A 21,308-nucleotide genomic window follows, 5' to 3' on the forward strand; every position below is an offset into this window, starting at 1 on the left:
GGGGTCTCAGAAGAATGAAGTCGGTACTTTCTCCAGCGGGGGTTTGGTTTCTCCCCACACCATCAATGCGGCAGATGAAGACAAGGCTGACAGCGACTGTGACTTAGATAGTTGGATTCGCCCGTGTGTCGCAGGAGAAAAGCTCGACAATTAGTCGTCTGAAAAAGTCGTCCGGTTTACTCTACTGAAGGAGTAATTTTTATTGTTTTCCTTTTATCACATGCATAACAAAGTCTTACACTTTGACCAAGGTGTAATGACTCATCTGTAGGGCCATCAATTTAGTTACATTTCGCAATTATTTTCATCATCAATAAAGGACAGCTTTTGCAAACAATTTTGTGTTCTCTTTCTTTCAATTATTTTTACTTTTACAAAAACGGCAATGTTTCTTTTTCGTGTTTCTTTTTCGTTTTTCTTTCCAAAAAACACCTCGTAAAACTGATCACCCGGATCTCACTGCTAACGACACTGCTATGGCCAAGTATGACTTCGACAATCCTATCTATCAAGCCGAAGAAGGGGTTGAGGAAGATTGTGAATTGCCTGAGGAGTTAGCCAGGTTGTTGAAACAGGAGGACCGAGCTATCACACCTTATCAGGAGGTGGTTGAGACCATCAACATTGGTACCGAAGACGACAAGAAAGAGATCAAGATCGGGGCCAGTCTACAGGCCGAGAGAAAAAGACCGTTGATCATGTACTTGACTGTGTTAGAAAGGTCAATGGGTTGTGTGCTCGGTCAGCATGACAAGTCAGGTCGAAAAGAGCATGTAATATACTACCTTAGCAAAAAGTTTACCGACTGTGAACAAAGATACTCACTGCTCAAGAAAACTTGTCGCGCTTTGGCATGGGCTGCTCGCCGACTAAGACAGTATATGTTGACTCACACGACTCTATTGATATCAAAGATGGATCAAGTCAAGTATATTTTTGAAAAGCCAGCAGGGTTGCTAGGTGGCAAATGATGCTGACAGAGTATGACATCCAATACACTTCACAAAAAGCCATCAAAGGAAGTGTCTTGTCAGACTATCTTGCCACGCAACCTATTGATGATTACCAACCTATGAGGTTCGACTTTCCTGACGAGGACATCATGTTTCTCAAATCAAAAGATTGCGAGGAACCACTCCCAGAGGAGGGGCCTGACCCTGAATCCAAATGGATTATGATGTTTGATGGGGCGGTCAACGTCAATGGTCGCGGAGTTGGTGCAGTATTGATCACACTGAAGGGGGTTCATATGCCATTTTGTGCCAGAATAACTTTTCCCTGCACCAACAATGAAGCCGGACGAAGCAGAATGGGTCCGTTCTCGATACAATCAGCTAAGCCTAGTTGAGGAAAAGAGACTAGCAGCTATATGCCATGGCCAGCTATATCAGAGACGGACGAAGAGAGCGTTTGATCGGAAAGTGCGCCCTCGGGAGTATCGAGTCGGTGAATTAGTACTCAAAAGAATTCTTCCCCCCAACACAGATCACAGGGGCAAATGGACACCGAACAACGAGGGTCCATACGTGGTTAAAAGAGTTTTCTCTGGCGGACCTCTGATGCTAACAACCATGGAAGGCGAAGACTTCCCGTCCCCTGTCAACTCAGACGCAGTTAAAAAATACTTCGCATAAAATAGACCCGCTAGACAGTAAAAAGAATAGTCCAGGCAAAAAAAGGGCATCCCGACGAACCAAAAAAAAGAATGAAGAGGTTCGGGAAAAAATTAGGGATATAAAAATAAAATAAAATGTACACCCGGCGAGTCGAAAACCCAAAAGGGCGGCTCAGACAAAAAAAGGTATCCCGGTGGATTGAAAACCCAAAAGGGCGGTCCACGCAAAAGTTAGGGAATAAGCGAATAACTGCGATCTGAGTTCATCCGTGTTATATCACCGTTTCATTCAATCCGGAAATCTTCAAAGGTAAAAGATCGACTAATCATCCACTTCAGAAAGCAAGATGAGCAGAGCGTCTTGAGGACATACGAGCCATAGCAGAGTCGAAACTCGGTGGGACCCCGTTTTCACATTGCCATTAGGATAGTTTCTCTTGTTCAATTTATAGTGATCGCCTCTTTCCAGGGATCAGCTTCCTGATGTACTCGCCTATTCCTGGCACAAATTTTTCAACCAACAAAAGTCGAATAATTCAGTTAAAAAGCCTCTTTACTTTTCATTTATCAGTTTGTTTGCAAAAGATGTCTGAAATCTTGAGGAAACATATTGCATCTGAATGTAATGGTGGCTTTTGCAGATGACTTGCGCAGGAAAACAGTCAAAATTGCTTTGAATGTGCTTAATCCCGGATGGTGAATTCAAACCGAGTAACTCCCCGGGGCATACGTGTATTTTTTTGTTACAGGTCACAGGAACCGGATGCCAAGTCATGAATCCTCACCCCCAAGCGGTTGACAATGCCTCTCCTCTGCAGAGCAGGTTCCCTAGTAGAGTTGACAGTATCCAGACTGTATATCCCCAGTAGAGTTGACAGTATCCAGACTGTATATCCCCAGCGGAGTCGACAGTGCCAGACTGTATCTTCCCAGCAACAGCGGAGTAGTCGCATACCCAACAGACAAGAGGGTGGTGTTCCCAGTGTTCATCTCGTCCCCAGCAGATTATTTTTTTAACAGATTTGTTTTAATCCCCAGCCTGAGGACGATTAGCAAGTTCATATCCCCAGCAAAGGTCGATTTCTACGATATTTCCCCAGGAAGTGCTTTCCTCACATACTCTCCTCGCAGAGCCTCGCCAAGCAAAGTTTCCATAGTTGATACTTCCCCAGCAAGGTCAACTTTTCAAAAAAGGCCGATTTATTTTCGGTGGCTCCCCGGTCCCGGCAGACGGATCGGTCCCCACAGAGAATTCAAGGATTGATACAGCGATCCGCTCCCTGCCAGAGTTGCTTCCCCAAGCAGATTTCTTTTTTCTTTTGCACCATGCATAACATTTGCATTTGCATTTGCATGCATATCAAACATACACATAAGCTGATAAACAGGTTCTTCAAAGCAGACTGAAAAATTACTTTACAACCAAAGTCATGAGATTCGGCCAGAGGATCAAGTGTGTGTGTGACCCAGCATGAGGGTCATTTCAAAGATTCAACCTGAGAATCTTTTTCCAGAGATCCAACCTGAGGGTCATTTCGAAGATTCAGCAAGAGAGTCGACTACGAGCGTTATTTCCCTAACAAGCCAGCTGGAGGAATAAATTGACAGCTCAACAGAAAATCAACCTACAAGAGGATCCACCCCGCGGATCGCATTAAAAAAACATAGTCTAATCGAAGAGTCGTTATAACATGTTCTAGCCTGAAGAATATGTACGAAGCCCAAAAGTGGGATATTCTCGAAGCTGCATATCTAACATGAAGACTGTAGATTTCGAAAGAGGGTCAACCAGTGCATGCCCCAGATGCGAGATCCTGATGATGGGAATTTATCATCAAAACAATCCAGATCTAGCCAGAAGATCAAAGTCAGGTCTAGCCCGAAGACCGAAAAATAAATAGATTCAGCCAGAGAATCAAAGAAAATGGGTTCAGACAGAGAATCGAAACAATTCAGATCTAGCCAGAAGATCGAAATAGATTCAGCCAGAGAATCGAAACAATTCAGATCTAGCCAGAAGATCGAAGAAGATCTAGCCAGAAGATCGAAGTCAGGTCTAGCCCGAAGACCGGAAATAGATTCAGCCGGAGAATCGAAACAATTCAGATCTAGCCAAAAGATCGAAGTCAGGTCTAGCCCGAAGACCGGAAATAGATTCAGCCAGAGAATCGAAACAATTCAGATCTAGCCAGAAGATCAAAGTAGATTCAGCCAGAGAATCAAAGAAAATAAATTCAGCCAGAGAATCGAAACAAAGGAGATCTAGCCAGAATATCGAAGAAGATCTAGCCAGAAGATCGAAGAAGATCTAGCTAGAAGACTGAAACCGTATCCAGCCCGAGGATCAAAATTAACATCCAACCAGAGGACTAAATTGAGTATAGATTCAGCCAGAGGATCGAAACTCTAGATTAAGTCAGAAGACTGATTCAGATTCAGCCAGAGAATCGGAAGATAAATAAACAGCGCGGTGTATTTCAGCATTTTTGTGGTGTTCTTGGAGCGCAAATTTTCGGTCTGTCTTTGGTATTCAATCACAGCTCACCCTGTTTGTCTGAAAAGTTGTTCGGTTTCATCCTGCTCGGGTTAGCTGATGACTGAATAGGGGCAGCTGTAACACCCCAAAATTTGCCCTCCTTATTCACGCATTCATTTTTAGGTCATTTAACATTAGATACATTGCATTTCATCATGTCAATCGGGATTAGCTCCAAGAAGCTTGAACATCATCCAGGACACTTTGTGGGTTCTATTTAGATGATCAGTCAACACAAGAGAATGACGTGACTTACTTCCAACATGACCAAATGAGGTATATTCATCAGTCAAAGCGCTAATCTGGAAAAAGTAAAATTCTATTCCTGAGTTGTCATGCTCGCTAGGCGAGCAAATCCTTCGTTATGCGAAGACCACACGTTAAAAATATAACAGCAGAATTTTGGGCCTAGGTTACATCCAGTTCAAGCCCACAAAGCCACGAAATTCAGTCTATAAATACCAAGGCTTCACTTGAGAAAATGTGGGGGGAGACAGAATTCCATCATTCAGGAATTCGGAGGCAGAATTCCCATCATTCAGGAATTCGGAGGCAGAATTCCATCATTCAGGAATTCGGAGGCAGAATTCCCATCATTCAGGAATTCGGAGGCAGAATTCCATCATTCAGGAATTCGGAGGCAGAATTCCCATCATTCAGGAATTCGGAGGCAGAATTCCATCATTCAAGAATTCGGAGGCAGAATTCCATCATTCAGGAATTCGGAGGCAGAATTCCCATCATTCAGGAATTCGGAGGCAGAATTCCATCATTCAGGAATTCGGAGGCAGAATTCCCATCATTCAAGAATTCGGAGGCAGAATTCTATCATTCAGGAATTCATCAGAAGATCAGAGCAGCCTCCAAACCCTGAAGGGAACTCAACTGCACAGAATCACCTCTGCCTCACATAAACCCTAAAGATTGTTTTGTAAACCTCACGGGTGCAACTCAATTTCAATCAAGCTCTCCAATCAAGTTTGCCCTATTCCCATTATTTTATGCCTTCAATTTGAATGTTCTAAATGTCTGATGTATTATGTATGAATGTATAAATAATGCGTTGAATGCTTAATCGTTTAATTTCTGAAGTGTATGCCACAGGGTTTGAGGTTTCTGAAACCATACTGTTATCCATGAAAAATCCAAAACCCGCAGGCGCTCGCTGGCACCTTCGCTAGGCGAGCACGCAGCGACGCTTCGCCAAGCCTTCGCTAGGCGAAACAGTAGCGATCGCGACAGTAGCATTTGCTTTTTTCTGTTTTGCTCTAATCTGACTTACGTTTGTCATAGCATGTTTTCTCCTAATCCTTATCGTGTTTCACTAACTCTTTTGTTGAGTTTTTGTGAAGGCTCACATGACTTTTGCAGGGATAGCTCACTGGATATTCCACTTTGCTTGTGGGATACCATTTGGGAGATTTATTCTGATTACCTTCTTGGCACGTTTACTTTGTACATGTTTGTTTTGTATGTGTTTGTATCCCCATAGGTAGCGCGGTTCCTTCGTCAAGGACTGCCTTTTTGCATGAGCATCCCTAACCCTACCAACTCATTGATTTTTTCTCCTTAGAACACGTTAACTCCTTCTACTACAGGCGAGTAAGTCTCCAAAGGTCGAGCATCCAGTAGATTGTGTAGTAACGTCGTTCATCCAAAACCCAATCCATAACCCCGTAGTTATCCGAACTACGGCTTGCTCTGATTCTCATTCCAGATGAGATACGTAGGCATAAGACGCGATGTCTTAGCGAGCACAATTACCCTTAACCCCTAGGTAGCCGAGCTACGAAGACTCTGATTCTCATATTCAGATGAGATACGTATGCAGTGGATGCAACATTCTTGATAGTCATTTTCTTTTGACCCCTTTTTTTTAGTAAATAACACATTAGATAAACCTACACCCTTTAGACAAGAACTACAAAAGTGGATCCCGTAGAGTACTACGGATGCGTAGGGGTGCTAATACCTTCCCTTCGCATAATCGACTCCTGAACCCAAGATTTGGTTGCGAGACCCTGTCTTGTCCTTTCCTTTTTCCAGGTTTACTTCGAGCGTTTCCTTTCCCTCCTTTGGGATAAATAACGCACGGTGGCGACTCTCCTGTCTTTCTTCGCCGGTTGTTTTTTTCGCATTCCATTTTCAGGTTACGACAAAGACTATTGACTTTCTTCACAACAGTAATGTTGTATCACATACCTCATGATGAGAACCAGATGGCAGATGCTCTTGCCACTCTATCCTCCATGATCAACGTGATTCGGTGGAACCACGCTCCCAGGATCGATGTGACGCGCCTCGACAGGGCCGCATATATGTTTGATGTTGAACTGGTAGTTGACGACAAGCCCTGGTATCACGACATCAAGTGCTTTCTGAAGAATCAAGAGTACCCTGCAGGGGCATCCAACAATGATAGAAAGACTTTGAGAAGATTGGCAGGCAGTTTCTTCTTGAACAAAGACGATGTGCTGTATAAGAGGAACTTCGACATGGTTTTGCTCAGATGCGTGGATAGACACGAAGCAGACATGTTAATGCAGGAAGTTCATGAAGGCTCCTTCGGTACTCATGCCGGCGGACATGCAATGGCTAAGAAATTGTTGAGAGCGGGTTATTACTGGATGACCAGGGAATCTGATTGTTTCAAATATGCTCGGAAGTGTCACAAATGCCAGATTTATGCTGATAAGGTGCATGTGCCGCCGAATCCTCTGAATGTGATGTCTTCGCCATGGCCTTTTGCTATGTGGGGCATTGATATGATTGGAAAGATTGAGCCGACCGCCTCCAATGGGCATCGCTTTATCCTTATTGCCATTGCGAAGGTCACCAAACATGTAGTCGCCCGATTCATTAAGAAAGAAATCATTTGTCGTTATGGGATTCCCGAAAGAATCATTACTGATAATGGTTCTAATCTCAATAACAAAATGATGAAGGAGTTGTGCCAGAACTTTAACATTCAGCATCACAATTCTTCCCCTTACCGCCCTAAGATGAACGGTGTTGTTGAGGCGGCAAACAAGAACATAAAGAAGATTGTACAGAAGATGGTCGTCACGTACAGAGATTGGCATGAGATGCTACCCTTCGCCTTGCACAGGTACTGTACTTCGGTACGTACATCGACCGGGGCAACCCCTTATTCCCTTGTGTATGGTATGGAAGCAGTCCTACCTGTTGAAGTGGAGATTCGTTCTCTAAGGGTCCTGTTGGATGTCAAGCTAGACGAGGCTGAATGGATTCAAACAAGGTTCAATGAGTTGAGTCTTATCGAAGAGAAGCGAATGGAAGCCATTTGTCATGGGCAGTTGTATCAGAGTCGGATGAAGAGGGCCTTTGATCGAAGAGTGCGTCCTCGATGTTTCCAAGTTGGAGATTTAGTGTTGAAAAGGATCCTTCCTCCTCAGACAGATCACAGGGGCAAATGGACTCCTAACTATGATGGACCGTATATTGTCACCAAGGTTTTTGATGGTGGGGCCTTAATGCTTGCAACGATGGATGGTGAAAACCTCACTTCCCCTGTGAACTCAGATGCAGTTAAAAAATACTTCGCATAAAATAGACCCGCTGGATAATAAAAAGAATAGTCCAGGCAAAAAATGGGCATCCCGACGAACCTAGAAAATGAAAAGGTTCGGGCAAAAATTAGGGACAAAAAATGAAAAGATTGTACACCCGGTAAGTTGAAAACCTGAAAAGGCAACTTAGGCAAAAATGGGTATCCCGGTGGATTGAAAACCCGAAAAGGACGATCCAGGCAAAAGTTAGGGATTAAGCAAATGACTGCGTTCTGAGTAGTTCTGAATCTCATCCCATGTCGATAACTGGAAACTTCCGAAGGATAGGAAGCAGTCCAATCACCTTTTTCAGAAAGCTGATCATCTGGAGGATCTTGAAGACGAGCAAGCCATAGTAGAGTTGGAACCTGATAGAAATCCATTTCACATTGCCATTAGATCAATTTCTGTTTTTATCTTTTGTGCGATTACCTCTTTCCAGGGATTGCTTCCTGATGTAAATGCCTATTCAGAGGCCACTCATTCAATAAAATCATGTTATTCAGTACATCTTTGTGTTCATTTTCATTTTACTGTTTTGTTTGCAAAAATGAAGTCTGAGTTTTTGATAAACATTGCATCATGAAACATAAGGGCTTTGCAGGTACATGCTTAATAAACATTGAAAATTGTTGTAAATTTTAAGTGCTTTGGATCGTCTATTCAGAACAGGTACACTCGGGGCATTTCCTTAGGGTACCCAGCAGATGATCGCATGTGTTTTTCTTCAACAGTCGAAGTTGGTATCTTATCCCTGCAGAGCTGATCAGAGCATTGGATTCTTCGATCCCCAGCAGGCTCTCACTATTGTACCTCCCCCAAGCGGTTGTTTCAGAATATACACTCCCCAGTAGAGTTGACAGTGCCAGACTATATATCCCCAGCGGAGTTGACAGTGACAGACTGTATCTTCCCAACAGAAGCAGCTGCTCCTCAGAGTTCGATGCCAGATCGATGATCTCGACGCCAGATCCATGGTCTCTTTCCTTGAAGCAGAATCTCGGTACCGTATAGGTGTTTGCTTCCCCTGCTAAGTCGTCTCTCTCGCAGATTATGGTTGCCATAACCACTATCGCTTTCCCCAACAGCAGGTTTTCAGTGTCGTTCTCTCCCCAGTCAGAGTCTCGGTATTTCGTCATTGCTAGAACACCGTGTGGCGGCTCATTTCCCCACAGAGTTCTTTGCGCTGTGCATCTCCAACAGCCTTGCCAGGGTCCAGAAGATGGTGATCATTTCCCCAGCAGATTCCCTTGCCTCGGCTTGGCATTTTACCCAGCATTTCGCAGCCCTGCATGTAGAATCATATTGCATTGCATCCTCCCAAATCGCGTAGCATTTCCATTTTCATGGAGCATTACGCCATTTAAAAATTCAAACATACGCATGTAAGCATAAAACATTCTCGATATCCCAAGTGATAAGCCAGAAGTTGTTTCCAATACTCAGACTGAAGATTGTTCATGACTTACCTTTATTATCCCCAGCAAGTGTCATTGGCCCATGCGTCGCCTCTATTATCTTTCCCTATTTCTGCCGATGCTGACAGGCATGAAGTTTTTCCGGTATTCAGACCGAAGTGGCATTCAGGCCAATTTTCCGATGTTCAGATCGAAGAAGTTTCCGACATTCAGGTCGATGCAACTTGTGGCATTCAGGTCAGTTTCCGGTATTCAGACCGAAGTGGCATTCAGGCCAGTTTCCGGTATTCAGATCGAAGTGGCATTCAGGTCAGTTTCTGGTATTCAGACCAAAGTGGCATTCAGGCCAGTTTCCGGTATTCAGACCGAAGTGGCGTTCAGGCCAGTTTTCCGATGTTCAGATCGAAGAAGTTTCCGACGTTCAGGTCGATGCAACTTGTGGCATTCAGGCCAATTTTCCGATATTCAGATCGAAGTGGCATTCAGGCCGATTTTCTGATATTCAGATCGAAGTGGCATTCAGGCTAGTTTTCCGATGTTCAGATCGAAGAAGTTTCCGACATTCAGGTCGATGCAACTTGTGGCATTCAGGCCAATTTTCTGATATTCAGATCGAAGTGGCATTCAGGCCAATTTTCCGATATTCAGATCGAAGTGGCATTCAGGCCAATTTTCCGATATTCAGATCGAAGTGGCATTCAGGCCAATTTTCCGATATTCAGATCGAAGTGGCATTCAGGCAAATTTTCCGATATTCAGATCGAAGTGGCATTCAGGCCAGTTTTCCGATGTTCAGATCGAAGAAGTTTCCGACATTCAGGTCGACGCAACTTGTGGCATTCAGGCCAGCCTCTCGGTGTTCAGACCGATATTAATAATCTCATATCTTCCGATGTTCAGATCGAAGTCATTTCCAGTATTCAGACTAATGAGCGGCATTCAGGCCATGGTTATTTCTGTGTTACCATTTATTTTGGTATCCAGGTTAACATTCTTTTTCGGTATTCAGACTGACTCTCACCGTACTAGACGGATTCTTCTTTCAAGACCACCTCTTTGCCGATTCTGACAGGCATTATTACTTCACTTCACTTCAGTGCAAATTTTCGGGCTTTTATTGTATTCAATCCCTTGATACCTCGAAAGTGCGAAAGTCGCTGCTATCTTCTTTTCGGGTCTCCAGTTGATTGAATAGGGGCAGCTGTAATACCTCAAAATTTGCCCCCCTTATTCATGCATTCATTTTTAGGTCATTTAACATTTCATATTGCATTTCATCATGTCAATCAGAATTAGATCCAAGAAGCTTGAATATCATCCAAGACACTTTGTGGGTCCTATCTGGGTGATCAGTCAACACAAGGGAATGGCTTGAGATACTTCCAACATGTTCAAATGGGGTCTATTCATCAGTCAAAACGTTAATCTTGAAGGAGCAAAATTTTGTTCATGAGTTGTCATGCTCGCTAGGCGAACAGAATGGGTCGCCTAGCGAGTCCCAAGAAAAGCCACCAGAATCACCTACGCTCAGAGGAATTTCTTGAACTGTCATGCTCACTAGGCGAAGCCCACGCGTTTTGAAAAAAAAATATAACAGAAAAATCTTGGACTTGGACCTCTCTCTTTTGAGCCCACAAAGTCACAAAAATCAGGTTATAAATTCTAGACTTCCATCTTCCAAAAAACCCTGGGAAAAAGATAGTGAGAGAAGAGCTAACAGAGTTCAGAGCAACCTCCAGAGACTGAAGGGAACTCATCTGCAAAGAACCAATTCCCTCTCATATAAACCCTAAGATTGTTCTGCAAAGCCAACCAGGCAATTCAATTTCATTCGATCTCTCCAATCAGGTTTGCCCTATTTCCATTACTTTATACTTTCAACCTGAAATTTTTGATACCCTTTTGATGCATGTGTTTGACAAGAGGTTTAGGCCTCCTACACTTGGTTGCTTTTTGTGAGCTCTTTTTGTGAATTTTAATGGCATGATTCATGTGGTTATATTTTGATTTTGGGCAACTCTTGATTGCACCCTATCTTGTCACTCTAACTTGTTTGTTGAGCTTTTTGAGAGGGCTCACATACTCTTGTAGGGATAGCTTGCTTGGTGTTCCACTTTATTTGTGGGATACCATTTGGAGATTTATTCCGATTACCTGTATTGACTTGCTTTCTTTGATGGTGTCAGCTCGAGAGATCTCTGGGTTTCTTATTTCTTTAGCTGTTATTACTTCGGATCTTTATCCGTGTGGTAGATCTCTTGATACTTTATCTTTCCCGCATTTTACCGTTTTCTTAGCTGGAAGACCTCAATAGGAGGCAATGTTTTCTTTTGTTTGTTTACTTTTGTGCCCAAAGACCTCCAAGAAGAGGCATCAGTGCTAAAGACCTCCCTGAAGAGGAAATTGACGGATAAAAGGGATTAGTAATCAATCCCTCGTTATTCAGTGTGTCGTTCTTTAAGCTCGCACTACGTGTTGATGCTTCAGAACAAAAGCCCAAGATCTTTTGTCCGGTCAGTCAGTGGAGAGGGTTCCACCTTTCTGAATCCCCACTTTTTGTCATGAGCTCACCCTGTCCAGGGTTAAGAGCTATGAGGTCTTATCCTTATTACCCTTTTGATCTTCTCACCCTGACGTTCAATGTCGGTGGTTAAGAGCCCATTTGATTACCTTTCCATGGCTTGTTTGTCGAGGTTGATATGCCCCTCTTGACTAAAGCCCTACCCATGTATGTTTGAGCCCCCCTATTGGCGCGTTTACTTTAAGATACATGTTTTGTGTGGTGTGATCGTTTCCCCATAAGATTGCTAGGCTTCGTACAGTCTCTCGTTTGCATGTCAATTAAGGTAGCACTGTTCCTTCGTCTAGGACTTCCTTTTTTGCATGAGCATTCCTAAAACAGAAACCAACTCATTGATTTTTCTTCTCCTAAGAACACGTTGACTCCTTCTACTACAGACGAGTAAGTCTCCAAAGGTCGAGCATCCAGTAGATTGCATAGTGACGTCGTTCATCCTAAAACACAACCCTTAACCCGTAGTTAGCCGAACTATGGCTTGCTCTGATTCTCATTCCAGATGAGATACGTAGGCATAAGACGCGATGTCTTAGCGAGCACACTCCTCTTTAACCCCTAGGTAGTCGAGCTACGAAGACTCTGATTCTCATGTTCAGATGAGATACGTATGCAGTGGATGCGACATCCATGCGAGTCATTTTCTTTTGACCCCCCTTTTAGTAAATAGTACATTAGATAAACCTACACCCTTTAGACAAGAACAACAAAAGTGGATCCCGTAGAGTACTACGGATGCGTAGGGGTGCTAATACCTTCCCTTCGCATAATCGGCTCCCGAACCCAAGATTTGGTTGCGAGACCTTGTCTTTTCCTTTCCTTTTTTCAGGTTTACTTCGAGCCTTTCCTTTCCCTCCTTTGGGATAAATAACGCACGGTGGCGACTCTTCTGTCATTTCTCTTTCTCGCCAGTTGTTTTTTCGCATCTCTTTTTTCAGGTTGCGACAGCTGGCGACTCTGTTGGGGAACTTCTTTTCCCTAGTGGGCCTTTCCTAGCGTTTGTCTGTTTATTGTCTATTGTGTGTTATTTATTTATTGCTTTGCATAGTTATCTGCTTGCATTGCATCCTATGTGCGCTTTACTGTCTCATGCATACTGTGCTGGTTGTGTATCTGTTTCACTGTTGGGTGGGAGTCACAAAAGGTAAAAGGCCCAATACACAGGCTATGAGTGAACTTTAGGACACCTTGGAATAGAGTGATTCATGGGAAGCGGGTGGTATGGCGCCACTTAGCGGAACATGGTATCACGAGCAACCTGAGATGGTATATGGGCTTGGACAGTGCGAACATCTGATCCTTCAATGATCTTAGAGAGGCCTTCGTCAAGCAATACAAGTATAACATGGATATGGCTCCCGATAGGGATCAATTGAGAGCCATGTCCCAGAAGGACAAGGAAACTTTTAAAGAGTATGCCCAGAGGTGGCGAGAGTTAGCAGCACAGATTGTGCCCCCGCTGGAGGAGAAAGAAATGACCAAGATCTTCTTAAAGACCTTGAGCTCATTTTACTATGAGCGGATGATTGTCAGCACTCCGAGATGGTGAACATGGGGATGCGTTTGGAGGAAGGAGTCAGGGAAGGGCACCTGACCAGAGAAGAAGGCTCTTCTGCCAAATGATATGGGGCATTTGGAAAGAAGAAAGATGGTGAGGCACATGTCGTGACCTCCCATGTTAAACCTAGAAGACCCTCAGTAAGGAGGAAGACCGTGTGTCATGTCGGTAATCAGCATCAGGTGGCTCACATATCACCTATTTTCAGAGATAATCAGCAATATCAGCATCACAATAATAATCAGCAACATCAACAATATCAACAACCACAGCATCATCCTCAATAGCAGGCCTACCAGCCTCGAAACAATAATCAAGCCAGTACAAGCTATGAGAGGAAGAGGGCCACCTTCGATCCTATTCCTATGACCTATGTAGAATTGTATCCCACTTTGATAGAGAGGAAATTGATTACTCCACGAGACCCACCGGCTATACCTACCAACCCTCAGTGGTGGTATAAGCCCAATCTACACTATGTTTATCATTCTGGTGCTCCCGGACATGACGTGGAAAATTGTTACCCATTGAAGACCAAGGTCCAAGACCTTGTGAAGAGTGGCATCTTGTTTTTCGAGGACGTAAGTCCTAATGTAAAGAAGAACTCATTGCCCGAGCATGGGAAATCCTCTGTCAACATGGTCCAGGGTTTCCCTGGTAAATATAAAGTCAAATATGTCAACCATATTCGACAATCGTTGGTCCAGATGTACAGACTGTTGTGTGATTACAGTCACTATGAGCATGACCATGACAGATGTCGTATCTGCACTGTCAGTCAGAGGGGATGTCGCCAAGTCCGCAAAGACATCCAAGAAATGCTGTATGAAGGAATAATTGAGATACTTCAGAATCGAAATATTAATGATGATGATGAAGTCAATGTGATATCCCCGGTATTTCAGATCCCTGAGCCTGTTGTCATTCGATATGATAGCAGCAAGCAGAAGGCTTCTCCCTCTTTGATCATTAAACCAGTTGGCTCTGTGTCATACTCTTCTGATAAAGCCGTACCCTATCGCTACAATGTTGTGGCATTGGAGGATGGGAAGGAGGTGCCCCTACCCTCTACCTCTGCTGTTAATATTATCGATGTCAGCGGCCTGACCCGTAGCGGTCGTGTTTTCTCGGCTACGCCGAAACCCCAAGTTGATGTCCGAAGAGCCAATGTTGTTGATTATGTTGAACGCCCGGTTGGGACTGTTGTGAATGCTCCAAATCCGACAGTTGTTGCCAATAAACCTGTCTCTATTGTGAGAGCTCCTGTCTTTGTTGGCCAGAATGGCAATATGAAAGAAGACTGTGATGAGATGTTGAGGCTCATCAAAAGGAGTGAATACAACATTGTAAATCAGCTTCTACAGACGCCATCAAAGATCTCTGTGTTATCTTTGTTGAAGAATTCAGAACCACACCGAGAAGCTCTACAGAAGGTGTTGGATGTGGCGTATGTAGATCATGACGTCACAATAGAACAATTTGACAGCATTGTTGCAAACATCACCGCTTGTAACAATTTGAGTTTTTGTGATGGTGATCTTCCTGAGGAGGGAAGAGACCACAATTTGGCACTACACATATCCATGAGCTGTAAGGATGATGCCATGTCTAATGTGCTGGTGGACACTGGATCATCACTGAACATGTTGCCAAAGTCCACTCTTGCTAGATTGTCATATCAAGGGCCTCCCATAAGGCAGAGTGGAGTAGTGGTTAAAGCTTTTGATAGGTCTCACAAAACTGTGATTGGAGAGGTTGAGCTCCTAGTCAAGATCGGACCAAGTGATTTCCAAATCACTTTTCAGGTCATGGATATTCACCCATCATATAGTTGTCTGTTAGGCAAAACATGGATTCATGAGGCAGGCGCCGTGACATCCACCCTACACCAGAAACTGAAATTTGTCAAACACAAGAAGCTGGTGGTGGTAGGGGGAGAAGGCTCTCCTGGTTAGTCATTTGTCTTCCTTTTCTTACATAGATGCTGAGGATGAAGTTGGAACGCCGTTCCAAGCTTTATCTATTGCTGAGCCTACTAAGAAAGGAACTTCTTATTTTGTGTCCTACAATGATGCTAAATTGGCTATTGAGCATGGTACAACTACTGGATTGGGGCAAATGATTAAGCTGGAAGACAACAAATCCCGGGCAGGCATAGGGTATTCTTCTGGCGTTTTCAACAAGCAAGGGTTGTTTAAGAGTGGTGGACTCATCCACACTGTTCAGAATGAGGAAGCTGATGCTATTATGGAAGAGGATGCAGAGGAAGACTCTGACAACTTCGTCATCCCTGGAGGGGTCTGCAATAATTGGGTCGCTGTTAATGTTCCAACAGTTATCCATAAGTAAAAGTAATGTTCATTGTGTTTAAAAACCCTTCTCCCATGCCAAAAGGAGGAGTGATGACATTGTTGGCTCATAAATACAATGATATTTTCATTCAATAAATTCATGTTAAATGTTTGTTTTCCCAATTATTTTCACTTTTCTCTTTTTTGCATGAAATTGGTGATCACATAAAACCCTAAAAATAGAATAAAATCAATCTTTTCATCTGCATAATGATTTGCCTTGTTTGAATTCTAAAATCTCTTTTATATCCAAAATCATTATGCAGGTTGAACAAACCCATTGAACATAATGATCCAACACCATCCCCCAACTTTGAGTTCCCTGTATTTGAGGCCGAAGAAGATGATGTTGAAGAGATTCCCGATGAAATCACCCATCTACTTGAGCACGAAGAGAAGATCATTCAGCCGCATCTTGAGAATCTGGAAACAGTCAACTTGGGGTCTGAAGATTGTGTGCGAGAAGTGAAGATTGAGGCACTCCTAGAAGAATTTGTTAAGAAGGGGTTGATTGAGTTGCTAGGAGAATATGTCGACGTCTTTGCCTGGTCGTACGAAGACATGCCTGGTCTGGATACTGATATCGTGCAACATTTCCTGCCTTTGAAGCCTGAATGCGTGCCTGTGAAGCAGAAGTGTAATACCCCAAAATTTACCCTTCATTTTTCCTGGAAGCATACGCTTTACACCTCATGCATGCATTCATTTTTAGGTCATTTAGCATTTGCATTTCATCATGGCAATCGGAATCGGATCCAAGAAGCTTGAACATCATCCAGGACACTTTGTGGGCTCTATTTAGATGATCAGTCAACACAAGGGAAAGACTTGAGTTACTTCCAACAGGGGTCTATTCGTCAGTCAAAACGTTAATCTTGAAGGAGCAAAGGTTTGTTCATGAGCTGTCATGCTCGCTAGGCGAAGCCCACGTGTTTTGAAAAAAAAATGGAAAACGAAAAAAAAAATAATAAATAAATAAATAAAAGAAAAAAATCTTGGACTTGGACCTCTCTCATTTGAGCCCACAGGTCCACAAAAATTAGGTTATAAATTCAGAGTTTCAGTGAAATAGAAGGCCATTCTATTCCTATTACCCTGTCTGGGAAAAAGATAGTGAGAGAAGAACCCTGGGGAAAAAGATAGTGAGAGAAGAACTAACAGAGTTCAGAGCAACCTCCAGGCAACTCTGAAAGGTTCATTCTGACTCACACACTTTCAGCTCAAGCAAACCCTAACATTGGTTTGCAAATCCAGCCGTGCCATTTGATTTCAACTGATCTCTCCAATCAGGTTTGCCCTTATTCCCATTACCTTTGTGCTTTGAAGTTGAATACTCTGAATGTTTGAGGTATGATGGATGAATTTCATTAGGTTTTTGCCCACGGGTTCATAATTATGTATGAATGTATAAATAATGCCTTGAATGCTTAATCGTTTAATTTCTGAAGTGTATGCCACAGGGTTTGAGGTTTCTGAAACCATATTGTTATCCATGAAAAACCATACTGTTTTGCTCTAATATGACTTACGTTTGTCATAGCATGTTTTCTCCTAATCCTTATCTTGTTTCACTAACCCTTTTGTTGAGTTTTTGTGAAGGCTCATATGACTTTTGCAGGGATAGCTCGCTGGATATTCCACTTTGCTTGTGGGATACCATTTGGGAGATTTATTCTGATTGCCTTGTTGGCACATTTACTTTATACATGTTTGTTTTGTATGTGTTCGTATCCCCACAGGTAGCACGGTTCCTTCGTCAAGGACTGCCTTTTTGCATGAGCATCCCAAACCCTAACCCTTCATTGATTTTTCTTCTCATAAACACACGTTTACTCCTTCTACTACAGGTGCGTAAGTCTCCAAAGGTCGAGCATCCGATAGATTGCATAGTAACGTCGTCCGCCCCCAAAACATAATCCTTAACCCCGTAGTTAGCCGAACTACAGCTTGCTCTGATTCTCATTTCAGATGAGATATGTAGGCATAAGACGCGATGTCTTAGCGAGCACACATCCCCCCAACCCATAGTTCAGCCGAGCTACGAAGACTCTGATTCTCATATTCATATGAGATACGTATGCAGTGGATGCGACATCCGCGCGAGTCATTTTCATTTAACCCCTTTTTTAGTAAATAGCACAAGATAAACTCATACCCTTTAGACAAGAACTACAAAAGTGGATCCCGTAGAGTACTACGGATGCGTAGGGGTGCTAATACCTTCCCTTCGCATAACCGACTCCCGAACCCAAGATTTGGTTGCGAGACCTTGTCTTTTCCTGTCCTCTTTTCAGGTTTACTTCGAGCGTTTCCTTTCCCTCCTTTGGGATAAATAACGCACGGTGGCGACTCTTCTGTCATTTTCTTTCGCCGGTTGTTTTTTCGCACACTGCATTTTTCAGGTTGCGACAGCTGGCGACTCTGCTGGGGACCCGTTTTCCCTAAGCGAGTCCCTCCTAGCTTTTGTAGTTTGTTTGTTTATTGGGTGTTCATGCTTTTGAACAGTTATTTATTTACCTGCTTTACCTTATTGCATTGTGTACATATCATTGTTGTATCTGTTGGCTGGCTATGGCTGCTTGGTAATCTTTGTGAGATGAGTTCTATACCCGAACTCGAGTGCACTTAGGATAGGAGAATGGCGTAGTCTTGTCGACTTGTGTGGAGTTATTCCTTAGCAAGTTGACTTGCAAGCCCATTCACTTGGTGAAGGTCATGTTGAGATCAATAATGTCACACAAGTAAGTTATGGTTAGACGTTACTTTTTTCAATATAGACCTTAGAAGCCGAGGACCTTAGTTTACCAAACCCATCTTGGCCTATTCGTAGGACGTAGGACGTAGTGCGAAAGTCGTTCAAGTGTAAGATTTGATACGATTGTTACGCGATACTACACTCATAAGAGTCTCTCTTGAGAATATTTTTGGAATACGAGTAGTCGTTCCTCCGATAATATCCGAAAGATGGGATTATGACTATGGGAACCTTTTGTAGAACATGTTTGGCAGGTTTAAACCTTAGTACACTCCTTTTGGGTGGTTCTTAACCTAAACTCCATGCTCGTGACTTGCAACAAACCCTTGATTCATGGTTGATCCGATCAGGTATCCTTAATATCAATGAAACTTGGGTGTTGATAAGGTGTAAACCATAATCCACCAAAATGGGTGGTTGATATTAAGGATAACATGATCCATCCCATGACCTTTGTTTGGTGTGCTCTTAATTTCTCTCCAGACAGTGCAACCTGACAGATGTTCAAGCAGATACAGCGATCCTGATTCCCATGCCACTTCACTGCATCACATCATTTTGCATTCATAATCATTCACACATGTTTATCCATTTCTGTGGGGTTTATATCTTCTACTTGATTCTAGTCGGAATTTTCTTGGTTCTCATCAACGGCTTAGTTTTTTTTTTTACATCGTTTATCTATTGAGAGACTGGAATCAAGGGGGTAGAATACCTTTGGAATTGATAAACATGTCATTGCATTTACATATTCATTCGCATGTCTTGCATAACAGGTACCGCCATAGTGTTCTCAGTTTGTTTGGTGTTCCATCAGCAGGATAGCTGACCCAGGAATTCACCGGTACGGTACCCGCAGAAACCAACAGAGAGTAATGGAGAGCCTACAGGCAGAGTTCGCTGAGATGAAAATCCGCATGAATCAATTAATGGATGTGGTTCAAGGGGTGGCTCAGGGACAACAAGAGCTCAGGCAGATGATACAGAGGAATCCCCCTACTCAACTAGAGACGGTGACTAATCCTCCAGCTGGAGAGGCTAATGAACCCAATGGACCGGGGCCTATCCCAATCCTACATGTCACCTCCGGTCAACAGCCCGTTCATGATGATCAGGACGACCAGTTCCCCCTGCTGCAGGAAGACTTTGGTATGGGTCATGGTGTGGACCCAATGTTTAGAAGATTGGAAGAGAGGTTGAAGGCAGTGGAAGGACAGAATCCTCTGGGAGTAGATGTTGCTGACTTGGGGCTGGTCCCAGGTGTGAGAGTGCCACCGAAATTTAAGGTCCCGATATTTGACAAATACAATGGTAACTCTTACCCGAAGACCCATGTGCAAGCCTATTTCCGTAAAATGGTTGCATACTCCGATGACGAAAAGTTGCTTATGTACTTTTTCTAGGACAGCCTAGCTGGGGCATCCCTGGAATGGTATATGAGGCTAGACAGAGCCCACATCCGTTGCTGGAGGGATTTGGCTGAGGCTTTCGTGAAGCAGTATCAGTATAATGCAGACATGGCTCCAGACAGAACTCAACTTCAAAATCTATCTCTTAAGCGCAATGAGTGCTTCAGAGAATACGCTCAACGCTGGAGAGAAACAGCTTCCCGTGTTCAACCTCCTATGTTGGAGAAGGAAATGGCTAACATGTTCATGAACACTCTGCCAGAACCTTATTTGGAGCGCCTGGTGGGTTGCAATGCCTCCAATTTTGTTGATGTAGTCTCTACCGGAGAGAGGGTGGAGAATTACCTGAGGACATACAAGACCCAGAGTGGAGGTGGACCCTCATCAGGGGTGAAGAAGTCGTTCATTCAGGGACAAAAGAGGAGAGAAGGGGATGCAAGTGCCATATCTTCTTATCAGAACAGGGTTAATCGGAGGAATAACTTTCATAACTATCATCAACAACCGTATGTTGCGGTTGTGACCATTCCAGCTGCAGCACCACTACAACAACAACAACCACAGCGTCAACCAGCTCAGTACCAACCACAACAACCGGGTAACAGACCCGCCTATCAACCGAGGCCAAGGACGATGGACCGGCGTTTTGACACTCTTCCAATGTCGTACGCTCAGTTGCTTTCTAGTCTTCAACAACTACAACTTGTGCAGTTGCGCACTCTGGCTCCTCCCGTTGGTAGGCTTCCGGTGGGTCACGACGCCAACGCTAGGTGTAGCTTCCACTCTGGGGCACCTGGCCACAATATTGAGAACTGCAAAGCTTTTAAGCACGTAGTTCAGGACCTCATTGATTCAAAGGCCGTTAACTTTGCACCAGCTCCTAATGTCGTCAACAATCCCATGCCCCAGCATGGTGGAGCCAACGTTAACATGGTTGAAGGAGAAGTCAAATTAGTCTCTACGGTCAACAATGAAGATGGGGATAGTGATTGCGACATCGATAACTGGGTGTGTCCGAGGATCCCGGGTGAAGTTCTCAACAATTGGTCTTCTGAGGAGATTGTCCAAGCCACTTGTCTGGAGGAGTAATTTTCTTTGTTTATTCATGCATATCCAAGTCTTACGTTCCGCCACGGCGTAATGACTCATTGTAGGGCTCATCTATGTGACACTTGCAAAAAAAGGACGTCTTTTTGCATTCAAATATTTCGTTCCCTGTCTTTCTATTTTTGCAGTTTTCCAAAAAAAAATGGCAATGTTTTGTTTAGTTTCCACTTTTTTTCTTTTTTTTTTCACACTCATAAGCACATACCATCACTCATGCAGATGCACATCACCAGATCCTATTGATAACGGTTCTGCTATGGCTCGCTTCGACTTTGAAAATCCAATCTTTCAAGCTAGAGAAGAGGGTGATGAAGACTGTGAACTCCCTGAAGAACTTACCAGGTTATTAAAACAAGAGGAAAGGTTCATTCAACCGCATCAAGAGTCTATTGAAGTGATTAATCTCGGCACCGAG

The sequence above is a fragment of the Lathyrus oleraceus genome, chromosome 3 (genome assembly GCF_024323335.1).
Source record: "Lathyrus oleraceus cultivar Zhongwan6 chromosome 3, CAAS_Psat_ZW6_1.0, whole genome shotgun sequence".
Taxonomy (NCBI): domain Eukaryota; kingdom Viridiplantae; phylum Streptophyta; class Magnoliopsida; order Fabales; family Fabaceae; genus Lathyrus; species Lathyrus oleraceus.